Below are 14,948 nucleotides of genomic sequence, written 5' to 3' on the forward strand. Positions count from 1 at the left end.
AAATCTCTTATCTCTTAAAATCTCATTTTAGCATTGAAGCCCACAACATGCTGTTTTACAGGCTATGATGGAGGTTTTTACTTGATGTAAAAGGGACCTAAATGTAAATACAAACTTTGCTGGAGTTCTACATTGTGAGTACACTCTCCCCTTGTGCTTGGTTTGAGAGCATATCTAGACATGGAGCTAATTAAGCTTGTCTTCTCAGTGTGCATAGATGTAGATAAACCATGTGATATAATACAAGAGTTTTCTGACATATTTCAAGGGATTCGAAAGTTTCTATGTGAATGTACTGTACACCTAAACCATACAGCTGTCCCTGTTGCATATCTACCTTGGAGGATTCCGCTCATGCTGCACAGTCGGCTCAAGGAGGAGCTGGACAACATGGAAAAATCAGATATCACTAACTGGTTCAATGCCCTAGTTGTTGTTGAGAAACCCTGTACTGGAAAGCTTGGGGTCTGCTTGGATCCCAGAAACTTGAATAAAGCAATCAAGAGGTTGCATTACTGTCACGGATTTGCGTGTCATCCTTTAGCAGGAGCTATGTTAATCTTCTCTGTATCAATCCAATTTAGTACAGTTTATGTGCAGTTATAGCACTACCCTATTCTAACTTTGGACATCATCACCCCAAAACTTGCTGGAGCACAGTTTTTCAGTGTACTGGATGCAAAATCTGGATGTAGGGCAATCAAACATTCAATACATTGGAAGGGAGATACAGATTTCGCTGTTTAGCCTTTGGACTGATTTCAGCTCAAGATGAATTTCAGAGACAGACTGATGAGATTTAGGAAGGGATTGATAGTGTGGCAGCCATTGTTGACAACATATTTGTCGTTGGAAAAACAAGAGAGGAACATGATGCAAATGCGCATGCCATGCTGATGAGGACCTGTGAAAAAGGAATACACTTCAACCCAGGGAAAAGTGTGATATGCGTTAGTTATTTTTGGGGACAAGTAAACAAGCAAAAGCATCAAATCTGATCCAGAGACAATCAAGGCAATAAAAGACATGAGCCTTCCCAAGAAAAAGTCAGAGCTGGAGACCGTCCCAAGTATGGCCAATTACCTGTCCAGATTCATGCCAATCTTGTCTGAGATTAATGCACCATTGTGGCAGATTCTGAAACAGACCAGGGTTTGTATGGTACGAGACTCACAAATGGCATTTGAAAAAATGAAAGAACTGATTACAAAGGAACCTGGTCCTGTTCTGTTTTACTATGACCCTAGCAAAGAGCTCTGCCTGCTGGTTGATGTCTCTAAGAGTGGCGTGTTGCTCCACGGAGGTAAGACCATTGCCTGTACTTCTAAATGTCTCACACTAGCAGAAAAAAACTATGCTCAAATTGTGAAGAAAAGGACCTTTACCTCATTTAGAACACAATGACAGGAATACTCCAATAAGATACAAATTCAACTGCAAGTGCTCATGAGTCGATGCCTGCCCTCCATCCAACTGTTACGAAACAGGACTGGAAGCGGGAGCAGGTGCAGATCACAATCTTTATTTAGACACTTTAGACACCTGGATTAACTTAAGACACACCCTCGACAAACAACCAATGCTTAAACAGGGAGTAAATCAAAACAAACGAACCGCGCGTGTCCATATAAGAGTCTCATGCATGCGCGCTCTGCAGCAGTCTTTGCGCTTCGACGTCGCAGCACCATCTGCCGGCAGGAGCGTAACAGAACTCCCCTCCAAAGGCGCTACTCCCGGAACACCAACGAGCACCCCCCTCTAAGGGCGGTCCGGGGCCCCTGTGTGAGCTGTCTCTCGCATCAACGGAAAATGAGGCAGCCTCCGCCAGGCAGCAGAGAGGCGGAGCACCACCCCCAGCAGGATTGAAAGTCGGGACGCCGTCCTCAGTGGGGCTGAAACGCTGGGCGATTCCCCCAGCGGGGCTGGAACGCTGGACGACGCCCCCAACAGCACTGGAACGCTGGACGACGCCTCCAGCAGCACCGGACAACAGGACAGCCTCCACGGCTGGACAGGGCAGCAGGACAGCCTCCTCGGCTGGGCTGGACAGCGGGACAGCTTCCTCAGCTGGACAGGGCAGCGGGACAGCCTCCTCAGCTGGGCTGGACAGCGGGACATATGAGTGCTGCCAGCATTGCTGCAGAGGTTGAAGGGGTGGGGGGTCAGCCTGTCAGTGCTCAGACCATACGCTGCACACTGCATCAAATTGGTCTGCATGGCTGTTGTCCCAGAAGGAAGACTCTTCTAAAGATGATGTACAAGAAAGCCCGCAAACAGTTTACTGAAGACAAGCAGACTAAGGACATGGATTACTGGAACCATGTCCTGTCGTCTGATGAGACCAAGATAAACTTATTTGGTTCAGATGGTGTCAAGCGTGTGTGGCGGCAACCAGGTGAGGAGTACAAAGAAAAGTGTGTCTTGCCTACAGTCAAGCATGGTGGTGGGAGTGTCATGGTCTGGGGCTGCATGAGTGCTGATGGCACTGGGGAGCTACAGTTCATTGAGGGAACCATGAATTCCAACATGTACTGTGACATACTGAAGCAGAGCATGAACAGTATGCAGTATTCCAGCATGTTAACGACCCCAAAACACACCTCCAAGACGACCACTGCCTTGCTAAAGAAGCTGAGGGTGAAGGTGATGGACTGGCCAAGCATGTCTCCAGACCTAAACCCTATTGAGCATCTGTGGGGCATCCTCAAACGGAAGGTGGAGGAGCACAAGGTCTCTAACATCCACCAGCTCCGTGATGTCGTCATGGAGGAGTGGAAGAGGACTCCATTGGCAACCTGTGAAGCTCTGGTGAACTCCATGCCCAAGAGGGTAAAGGCAATGCTGGAAAATAATGGTGGCCACAAAAATATTGACACTTTGGGCCCAATTTGGACATTTTCACTTAGGGGTGTACTCACTTTTGTTGCCAGCGGTTTAGACATTAATGGCTGTGTGTTGAGTTATTTTGAGGGGACCGCAAATTTACACTGTTATACAAGCTGTACACTCACTACTTTACATTGTAGCAAAGTGTCATTTCTTCAGTGTTCTCACATGAAAAGTTATAATCAAATGTTTACAAAAATGTGAGGGGTGTACTCACTTTTGTGAGGTACTATATATATATATATATAGTAATATATAGTAATATATAGTTATATATATATATTATATATAACTATAACTATATATAGTAATATATAGTTATAGTTATAGTTATTATTTCTTTACCTGCACTGATGGTCTATCAGACTGATGATATGATGTCATTAGTCATCACGTCCTTTACCTGATTGTTCAGAATTGTCTGATGACTGCTATACTAATGTGACTTGTTTTGTGTAAACTGTTTTACGTTCAGTACTTATTTGAGACCTGTCATATAATAGTAAATTTCATGTTATAATGTTTCAAAAAAGGTGGATGTAATATTATCAGCACATGTGTTTGTTGCATTGCATATTAAATGCTGATTGGCTGTTGGTCAACTTCAGTGAACAGTAGTGATTAGATACTTATCTGTGTGCTCTGAGTTTTCTTGGCAAGACATTATTTTTGAGTGACTACACAAGAACAATACAAGAGAGGGTTATGAATAATATAATACTTCTTTAGATTACACATAAGATGATAATATATGTTTTTATTATTCTAAAAATCACCACAGACTATTTATATTGAACAGATTATATGAATGTGTGACAGAACCAATTATGCAGTAAAGAATTCCCAAACAAAAAAAAAACTTTACTCTTGTGAGATTTCTGGTGACTGTTGTGCAAATGCAGTTGGTATGAAGACATATTGATTATAATAGGTGTTGATTTGCTGACTGGCGCTACCAGCCATGTGGTGGAAGCAGCACATTTTTGTCAGCCTGCTTAAAAAGGTGAAGCTTGCCTAGGTCATCAAATGTATTAAGGCCAGCCCTGTGAGTAGCAAAAGCATGTGTATCCAGGAATATATCCTATTTAAATTCACTTTATATATATGAATATATACAATGATATTTATAGCCATGAGCATTAGATAAAAATAAAATCAGTTGAATGTTTGGATGGTGATGTCTGTTCATGACAGCAATAACTCCTCTGTAGCCAACTAACACCTGCATGATAAAATCAGTGCAAATGCCATCACACTTCAACTGTGCAGTCATGAAAATTGGATATTTGTGTACAAGTGTTGAATTAAAACAAAAATAGTGAAAGGGTGAAAGAAACATTCACTTGATCATAAGAAATCATCAAAGATATTTTAATACACTGTAGATATATAGCAGATCATTATACATTTTAAGAATTTCTAATTTTATAGAAAAAAACAAGAAGCTTTAACTAATTAGGTATACTATATACTATAATATAGCATGGCAGTTATTGCATTACCTGTATTTTCCCTCTTGCTTGCCTTAAATTTCACACACACAGAGATCTTATAACGTGCTTGCATGTATGAAAAGCTGAAAAGCCTGAGACAATGTGAAAATTTTAATCCCCACCCTCTCTACCAGTTATAATTACCACGCTCTTTGCAGACATCTTACAGCACTAACACACAAACTCCTTGTCCACATTCTTGGTCCTGACTTGAGACATGTGGCTGCAGAGAGAAAACACGATTAACCTCTTATACTCTGGTTCACAACCCTGAACTGAGTAGTTCCCTGCTCCCATCTGATTACACCATTACTAGTAAACACACAAAAACAGTATTTCATCTGGCTAAAATACAGCACAAACAACCAAATTATCACACTGGGTTGCTTCCGCTGCATATATTTTTACTACCTGATCTGTGTTCTCTGTGTATATTGCTCTCCAACCTGTCAAAAATGTTATGAACTCAAAAAGCATGTTGTTGTGATTGGACCTGTTATGGAGCTCCTGAGTGTTCCAACAGAAAAGTGATAGTCATGTCATCAGGAAATTGTGACCATATATCAGCCATCCATGGCTGGGAGTACAAGAGAAGAAAATTGGCCATGCTCTGTGGGTATGTAGAATGGTGCTACTCTCTCCCTTGTCTAAGTGATTCTAACCAGTCTTAGGTGTCTACAAGCTTATGTATGCAGAAGAGGGCGGATAGTGTTTTCCTCTAAGCATTTTCAGCTGCCCTGTTATGAAGCATGAGCAGCAGTTTGAAAAGTTGCATTTGGCTGGCTTCTCTAGACTTGAATGAAACACATGCTAGGCTTTACTCTCGCTGGTTGGTAGCTGGTGTACAACAGAGAGGTGGCTAGTAGGTGGGAATTGGCATAATGACCAAATTGGGAGAAAATGGATTAAATGTGATAATAGAAGAAAAGAATCTGCAAGCATGAGTCTACATTGGCAAAAATTGCCACTGCAGAGTTCATTAACAGCCACTTTATGCATGTGTGTGAATGAGGCCACATAGGTGTGGGTCAATTTTTGGAGAGTAAAAGCATGTTAAGAGGATGAGACCTCAGAAGTCTGACTGCTGTGATGAGAGGCAATAGATTAAAGGCTTATCATGTATAGATTCTGTAAAATAAGTGGCCACAGCATGAGTTCTCCACTCACATTTTTAATTTCCTTCACAGTAGGATGCTAATATGAGGAATGTGAGATGAAAGCAAAGACTGTCCCCAGCTTGGTATTCTTAGATTTGTGCATGTGCACTACTCTCATCAAATCAGACCACAGATTTAAAAAAAAAAAAAAAAAAAAAAAACTTTTACACTTTAAACGTTCAGTGCAGTGCAAAACGTGATTTATATACAAGTGCTCATTAAACCCAAATGTGAATCAGGTGCAGACAGTCATACAATGTGGTGCAGTGGCTGATTGGAATCATAGCTTCGGGTTTGTTCTGGTATATCCACGACAGAGGACATTGTACCCTCTCTAACCTCATGGAGAAGTTCTCCCCAAGGCAGGAGGGGAGGAGAGTAAATGGACAGGTGGAGCCACATCCTCAAACAAGCAAGGAAGCATAGCAATGTCCTCAGTGAAATAGGAAGTAGGAGCGACTTCCGAAGAGGAGCCTGGCATAGTGACATCTTAGGCAGAGTAGGGAGGTACAGTAGTGCTCTCATCTAAACAGGGAGACTGAGCGATGTCCTCAGTCAAGCAGGGCAGCTGAGCAGCATTGTCTGTCAAACAGGCAGGCTGAGAGGAATCCTCAATAGATGAGGGAAGCAAAGTGACATCCTTAACAGAGCCAGACAGTGGAGTGACATCCTCAGCAGGCCAGGGAGGCAGAGCAACCAAGGTGGGGCAGGGAGGGTAGGAGATTGTTTCAGCCTGGTTGGAAGGCCCTTTCTTGATATACGTCCTGAGGAAGTACATCATGATGATGCATTCCTGAGTGGCTTTAATCAGGGATACTCTCCTGTCTTTCTCCCACCTCAGCTGATTCTCCTCAAACAGGGCCTCCTGGACACTGAAAAAATCTGTTGCATCAATTTTATATGATCTTGCATTCTGTCAGGTACAGCAAGTGCAGATGGATGCAAGTGTAGATTAAAGTTAGAGTGATGTGACACAGAAAGACAAACGCAAGACAACCAGCACAGTGTAAAACGTGACTTACATACCAGTGCTCATTAAACTCAAATGTGAATCAGGTGCAGACAGTCGTGTGACATGTGCAGTGGCTGATGGGAATTGTAGTTTATGGTTCGTTCTGGTATATCCAAAACAATTACACAAATGAGGTTCTCAGTGAGTGCTGGTATAAGCTATCCCTGTAATTAGCTTGGCTGTGACTGGGTTCTTCCAGTCAAATTATGAGGGTCTTGTATGTCATACATATTACAAATACTCATTGTCTATGCTAAAACAATTTTAAGCTTGCTTCTTTGTTAAGAATACTGAAATGCAGAGTTTTGACCTGGTGCATGGAATTGCTGTAGGGCTCTTCTAATATTGTTGCATACTTATGGCTGTCAGCTTCAGAATAATTACATTTAAAATGATTCCATGTACAAATGTTGTATCATTCACACAAATCACAGCAGGGGCAAAAAAAATCTTACTGAAAAGGGAAAACATTTATTCAATGCTTCATCTCCTGATAAATGCTCACAAACTCTCTGTGCCTCTGGTGCCCATTTATATTGTTTCATTATTTCATTATTTATTTGTTAGTTAAGTCTGCAGAATTTGGCTACCGGTGATATAGGAACAAACGTCTGAACTCTGCAGAATTCATTAGTTATGAACGGGAGTTGAGAAGGCTACCCGATACGAATAAGATTTCCTCAACTGTCTGTTTCTTTATCACGTACAACTTGGACAACTATGGGGATGTGCAACTAAGCTCAAACAAAGATAACACAGGCAACTAAGATAAATAACCTATAGTGGTTTTTTCATACTCCTCTGCAGCTGAGTCATGCACCTTCTCCTGTGCTTTCACCCACACATTGAAATTATCAGTGTTAAATGTAACACCAGTCATTTGTGACTAGTATGACTATGCAACACTCATCTAAGGCCAGTTTAATCTGTGGGTGCAAAATTAAAGGGATAGTTATGTCCAAATGACTACAATTGTTGATGAATTAAAGCCGAAAATCACCTTGTTTATGAAACTCCTTATTAAAAATATTAATGACTCACCCTACAACATTCTGAAATTTTTTCTGAATTTATATAACAAAATTTTTTTTTTTTTTTTTTTTTTTGTGCTTTGTTCATAAAGGACACACACCAACAACCTTATTTGTTGTTAGCTATTCAACCTGGTATTCATGCTGAATTGGTATTGTCAACCTAGGAAGGCAGCACCATTATTTCATTAGGTTATTATTTCCTTTGGGCTTCCCTAAGGCTGAGGATTTTATTGTTCCTCTGGTGATCTGAACAACATTGTGTCCTTCACTGACTCATTGACACACCTAGGGCGAGGGGCAAGCAGTAGATTAGAGATAAATGACTTCATTAAATGTAGCTCACACTGAGCTGAAATCATCTGCATATCCCCATTGTGCCACAGGAGATTATGAACTTCATAAAGCAAGATGCTTTAACAATACATTACCTGTTCACAACAACACACAAGTACAGACTTAAATACACTGTGTAACCATGAATAGAGAAGAGATATACAGTGCTGTGAAAAAGTATTTGCCTGATTTCTTCTGTTTTTGTGTATATCTCATTCTAAATTGTTTCAGAAATCAAAACAAAATCTAAGATAAAACAAAGGCATCCTGAGTAAACACAAAATACATTTTTAAATGATAATGTTATTTATTGAAGCAAAAAAAAATCCAGTACCAACTGGGCCTGTGTGAAAATGTGTTTGCCCCCGTACTTACTAATTCCCCAAATCTATGAAACTGCATTCATAATGGGGTTTATCTGGACTAGACACAACCAGGCCTAATTACTGCCAGCTCTGTGGTGAGGTGAAAACCACTGTTAACCTAGAAGAACATTAAGGCTTGTCTGAATTTTGCCAAAACACACGGTGATGATCCTCAAACTTTCTGGGAGAATCTTCTGTGGATTGATGAGTCGAAAGTGAAACTATTTGGAAGACAGGACTCTTGTTACATCTGGCATAAACCAAACACAGAATTCCACAAAAAGAACATCATACCTCAAGCATGGTGGTTGAAGTGTGATGGTGTGGGGATGCTTTCCTGCTTCAGGGACTGGGAAACTTGCAATAATTAAGGGAAACATGAATTCTGCTCTCTACCAAAAAATCCTAAAGGAGAATGTCTGGTCTTCAGTCCATAAGTTGAAACTCATGTGCAACTGGATTATGCAGCAAGACTATGATCAAAAGCATAGGAGTAAGTCCTGGTACTAGAAGTAAGTGAAAGACTGATCTCCAGTTATTGGAAGTGTTTGATTGCAGTTATTAGCACAACTAATGCATGATTTCTACCCCTGAAAGTTCATAGGAGGACGCAGGACAAGGGTGAGTGACTTTGTATTGCCTGGCATACAGATTATCGTAGCTCAGACAACTATATTTGTCATAAATAACAATATATAAGTCTATTGTTGTCAGTTTAGTGGCTACAAAGAAATACAGACAGGCCAAGTTTGTTTTTAGTGGACATTTGTGGAGTGCAAAACACTAAGTGTGTTTATTATTCCAAAGGTAATGACTCATATAATCTTGTATATACAGTATTCTGAATCATAGAAATAGACAAGCATATAATACTGAAACCAGAAACTGATGAAAGGGATATTATTTGTATAGTCTCTAGTTTTCTTCAATAATGAAAAAACAGCACTTGGGAACTACATGCACAATCAACTGTTAAAGCACATAAGGCTTGACGCTTCGTTCTGGTTTCTCACTGCCTGTTAAGAATGTAGAATTACTCTGATTGAACAGAATTTCAGTGGTAATTGTATAGAGCTCTTCTCTCGACCTTCTCTGTCAGGAGTGAAACAGGGGCCATCATTCATCTGTGCCATTACTGGCCTGCTTGCCGTGAATAATGCAATTTGTATCCTCCATGGAGTGCATCCAGAACAACAGCCACTCCAATAAACAAACAGCCCATCAGAGCAGAAATCCACTTAGAGAAATGGCCAGGCCAAACTTCAATATTCAGAGTAAATACACACTCAGGTGCTATGATTACACTTCAGTGAATTTAGTCCTTAGTTAACTGAGCACGACAAGATTGTGTTGCAGTCAGCATAGTTGTCAGGTTTGAGAAACGTCAAAGTCAGTCAGTGGCTGTTTTCTAATTGCATATTATTTTCAACAAGGCCAATGCTTGGTAAATCCTTATTAATTAAAATGTAGGTAAGGGATGACATTTAATTAGGAATGTATCTTTTGAATAATTTATTTTGCAGATTCATTTATACTTCAACATTATAACTGATTCTTGGTCCAAGACAGAAAAGACTTTCCATGCCATTAATGCTACTTTATATATAGTAAGATAGATAGATAGACTATATATTGCAAAAAGTATGTGAACACTTATCACACTTATAACCATCACACAAAGTTGGAATCACACAACTGTTAGGATTGTCTTTGTATGCTGTAGCATTACAATTTCCCTTCAGTGGAACTATGGGGCCTAGCCAAAATCTGTTCCAGTATGACAGTTCCCCTGTGCACAAAGGAAGGAAAACATGGTTTTCCAAGGCTGATGTGGAAGAAAATTAGTGGCCTGCACAGAGCCCTGACTTCAACCCCACTGAACACTACTGGGATGAATTGGAATGCTGACTGCATGCCAGGCCTTCTGGCCTCACATCAGTGCCTGGCTTCTCTAATGCTCTTGTGGTTGAATGAGTACAAATCCCTATAGCTAAATTCCAAAATCTAGTGGAAAGCCTTCCCAGAAGAGCAGAGGCAGTTATAGTAGCAAAAGAGGCAAACAAAACCATATTAATGACCATGGTTTTTGGAATGGGATGTTCAACAAGCCAATATAGGTGTGATGGACAGGTGTCCACATACTTTTGGCCATACAGTGTAAATTGATTGATGATGGTGGTGTTATTCGGATAAAAAAATCAAGCATGCTCAATTGGTAAATCAAGTTGTGCTGAAGGGCTAATGTGCTTGGTTGCTCTGGGACAGCAGACAAGAAAAAAAGAAATCATCTGGTGTTCCTCTGGAGAAGCTACAGGAAAAGAGAAAGACACAGATAATCTGTGAGTGAGAGAGAGAGAGAGCATATGTGTAAAAGGTACGTACTGGGCACTCTCTGATTTGCCCTATATCTTATCTACTCTGCTTAGCATTCCTTGAGCTGGGTTCATTATTCGGTTCTTGGCATGTGCCGTCAGTCCCTCCTGCATTGCCTTTTTATTCCCAGGCATCTCCCCTGGAGCGTGCTGAATGGTACTCACGCTCAGGATGTGCTAAGGATTTCTCTAATTTCACTGCTACCATGTTAACAGTGGTGGAACATACTTCAGAGATTGCAAATGAAGGCTATGTCTATATATTTACATGATTCTTAAGAAGTAAAAGCTTCATAGCTTTAAGATGTCAAGTGAGGAAGCAAAGACATTTACTCTTATAGAATGCAATATTCAGATTGTAGGAGCAATGGAAGAGGATTAGTAGACTTCAGTCTTGCTACACCTGTCACTGCAGGCTCAGTGAAACATTTTTTTCCTCCATAATCAAAACTTTGATGTGGAATGACGGTAGAAGGTTGTGGGCTATTGAGGCCTCATCTTCTCAGAGCAGCTCATTTTAGATTCATTCATAATGAAATATAAAGATGGCTTGCAGGAAGTACAAACACAACACATGCATATACTTGTACATGCATATATTTGTACACACACACACACACACACACACAAATATTCTCTATTCCCTGCTGGGAGATGTCTGGATAGGTGCTAGATCTGTTCTACCTCTGCTTTAAAGGTCAACAGTTGACCTTTTCTGAGAATTAACAGGAGTTGAGACTGAAATGGATCAAGCAGGCAGGCAGAAGGGTGTTGTGGGGCAGGCTGAAAACAAGACTGACAGACAAAACCTGTATTAATGATGAGAGTGGATATCTATAAGGTGAAATGATTTTCTAACTGGACTGAACCTAACTGGATTCTCAAGCTAATTGTTAATTCTCATACACCTGGCGCTATTGTGGATTTGTGCTTTTTGTGTTCATAAAAGTGGGAAATCTTGTATAATGCATCTGCATTATACAGTAATATGCACAAAAACAGCAGTGTTAGGCTAAATTGAACTTAGGTGGTCCTGTAAAATCAGGGTTATTATGGGATTATTTTGGGCCTCTGTATGTATTACTTTTAATTGCTGTTATCTGCTGTGAAATGTTAATCAACTGTAAAAAAGAAAAAAAAAAGAAAAAAGAAAAATGCAGTTCAGTTAGCCTTGCTATTGGCTGCTACTGCATAGATTTTTTGAACATGGTGGAGAGCAATAAGCAAATATATCACTCAGAGAAACATGGTTAATCAGTAATTATCTCTATATGCCTGCTATAAATTGTTTTGCAAAGGTGTTAATATACAGTGCCCTCCCTGTATGAAGCTAAGAAACAGCTCAATTCGTTGACTACTTGCTATGTGAAAAATTGCAAGACATCTGCTCTTTTTCTATTGTCTGGATGACTTTGAATTAATGATAAGAATCCAGCTGACCTAGACCCAGATAACCTGCAGTGGCAATAGCATTTATTCATTTACATTAAATTTACACAAACCAGAAAATACTAGTCCACTCAAGGTTTTCTTTTCTTTTCAGGTCAATATTAGAGAGAGTTGACTTATTAGCAGTTAGTAACCTTGTGACATATGTGCTTCAAACTCTTTAACTAACACATATATATCTTGTTGGATAAAAGTATTGTGTATTTGTTGTTTATCAACAGTATTTTGCTACTTGGTTGATAAAGTAGTTTAATACCTAAGACTATGATGCTCTTACTGAACATCCTTGGGACACACCTAATGCTGTTTGATATTATAGCATATAATTGTGGAAGGATTTATAATCCCACTATCTGGTGTCACCCAGAAGATAATCGTGTCCCTTTTTAGCCTGGTTCCTCTCAAGGATTCTTTCTCATGTCATCTCAGTGAGTTTTTCCTTTCCACTATTACCTTTGGCTTACTCATTAGGGATCTAAAATTAAATTTACATTTAGATTTTTGTAAAGCTGCTTTGTGACAATGTCTATTGTCAGAAGAACTACACAAATGTAATTGTATTCAAGATAAAGTTAAACCAAATGCTTGGCCACTAGTAGCAACGCTGCACGTTAACATTCATAACAATCCTTCAGGCTTTATGCATCCATAAATTTAGCTTGCAGCTTACATTCTACCAATACCTAGCTATGTAGCTGTGTACACACATTTCAGATGCTACTCATTTGAACCACTATTTGAAATCATTGGCAAATGGCAGACTGATTTTCTTTTGACAACTATAATTACTGACAAACCAAATTTAAGGAAGATTTACAGTGTGGGAAATAAGTATTGGATGCGTCATTTTTTTCAACATCACTCCATCATCAACCGGCTACACACAGGAGCTCCTTGCAAGATTTCTGACCAGGGAGTCAGAAGAATAGTCAGAAGAGTAGCCCAAGAGCCAAGGACCACTCGGAAAGAGCTCCAGAAACACTTGGAGGCAGCAGGTAATGCAATAGGTACAATTACAATAGGTAATGCACCCCACTGCTCACCCTGCAAGACTCCATTATAAAAGAAAAGGCATGTCAAAGCTCGTTTAAAGTTTGCTACAACTCATTTGGACATGCCTATGAAATACTGGGAGAGTGTAGTCTGGTCAGACGAGAGCAAAATTGAACTTTTTGGCTGTCATACTACACACCATGTTTGGAGAAGAAATGGCACTGCACATCACCTTAAAAACACTATACCAACAGTGAAGTTTGGAGGTGGAAGCATCATGGTGTGGGGCTGTTTATCATCATAAGGTATTGGCAGACTTCATATAATTGAAGAAATGATGAATGGAGCCCTTTATCGGGAGATTCTTTAGAAGAATCTGCTGCCATCCACCAGGATGATGAAGATGAGACGTGGGTGGACCTTCCAGCAGGACAACGATCCAAAGCATAGAGCAAAGACAACTCCCAATTGGTTTCAAAGAAAAAAAAAATCAAGGTCTTAGAATGGCCCAGTCAATCACCTGACTTGAAACCAATTGATCAAGATATAAGGAGAAGATGTTTAGAAGAATGGGCCAAAATCACACCTGAATACTGTGGCCAATTAATTTCTTCATACAGGAAGCATCTTAAAGCTGTCATTAGAAACAAAGGCTTCTCCACAAAGTAGTAAATACATTTCAGTTAGCGTGTTCAATACTTTTTTCCTGTGTCATTCCTCTTTATTACACATAACTTCATTTATGGACTTTAATGTTGTGAATTCTTTATATTTCCGGATTTCTCGAGTTAATACTGATGTCTGGTGAAAATTTAGTGTGAATAGCCTCATTGGAAATATATTAACTGAAAAACATGTTGACCCGTTCAATACTTATTTCCCCATTGTATAATTATCGTTATAGTATGAATTATCAGAATTAACTCAAATGCACTGCTAATACATTTTAGTAAATACATACTGAATACATTTCAAGATTAATTCATAATAGCTCATAAAAAATGTTTGCAGCACTGCATTTCATCTGCCTATCTGAGTTCCTTCATGCTGCATGGGTCTGTTTGTTTCCTACAGCGCTGCCTCCAACCAGTTTATTTGGATTCCATTGTCATGTTGCGCTCTACTGAGCCTGCCAGAACAACATAATCCTTCTATTTCCCCAAAGATGGTGGCATCTGTCATCCATAATAATCTCTCTGTGATCCTTTGGTCGGGGTACAACTGTGGCATGCAACAGGAGGGTCTCGCTCTCAACACGGCACTCAATTAGACCCGATATTATCTCCACATGTGAAGAGGCTTTTTAGACTTCACACTCACACAATGCTGCTCATTTTCTCTTGTGAAGCTGGTGCACATCAGGAATGCCTATAACACGCACACACACACACACACACACACACAGACTGAGACATGCAGGATGTGGAGGTACAACTATAACACCTCTTTGGTTGAATCGAAAAGGATTGGCCTCTGTTTCACACAAGACTTAATCCTGAATCATAGTGAATAGTTCTTTTGGGAACAGAGGGACAACATTCTTTATGCCTGTTATCTGTCTCTGTCTGTTACCTAACAAAAGATGCATTTACTGAGGTCATTTTAGAGGTAAGGATGTTTTTTTGTAACAAATCATTGAAAACATTAACCCCTGACACTATTAAAAATAGCATTACTCTGTTACAGTACAGGTATTTAATATCAAAAATATGTGCAAGAGCCTTCATATGTTTAACCAGGAAAGAATATTTTAGAATCATACAGTTGTTTATTCAGAACAAATGCTGCTGATTACTAGACTTGTCATTTCCTGTTAGAATTTCTCTCATACATATAAAAATATGAGATTGAATG

At 39.8% G+C, this 14,948-nt stretch overlaps 1 non-coding gene across 1 annotated transcript; it reads right to left on the minus strand.

Moving 5' to 3' along the window:
- Positions 1–502: 502 nt before the first annotated feature.
- Positions 503–605, minus strand: LOC128616206 (U6 spliceosomal RNA). The gene has a single exon (XR_008387383.1). It is a non-coding gene; the product is annotated as a U6 spliceosomal RNA (small nuclear RNA).
- Positions 606–14,948: the final 14,343 nt, after the last annotated feature.

Source organism: Ictalurus furcatus, chromosome 1, assembly GCF_023375685.1.
Source record: "Ictalurus furcatus strain D&B chromosome 1, Billie_1.0, whole genome shotgun sequence".
In the NCBI taxonomy this organism is placed as follows: domain Eukaryota; kingdom Metazoa; phylum Chordata; class Actinopteri; order Siluriformes; family Ictaluridae; genus Ictalurus; species Ictalurus furcatus.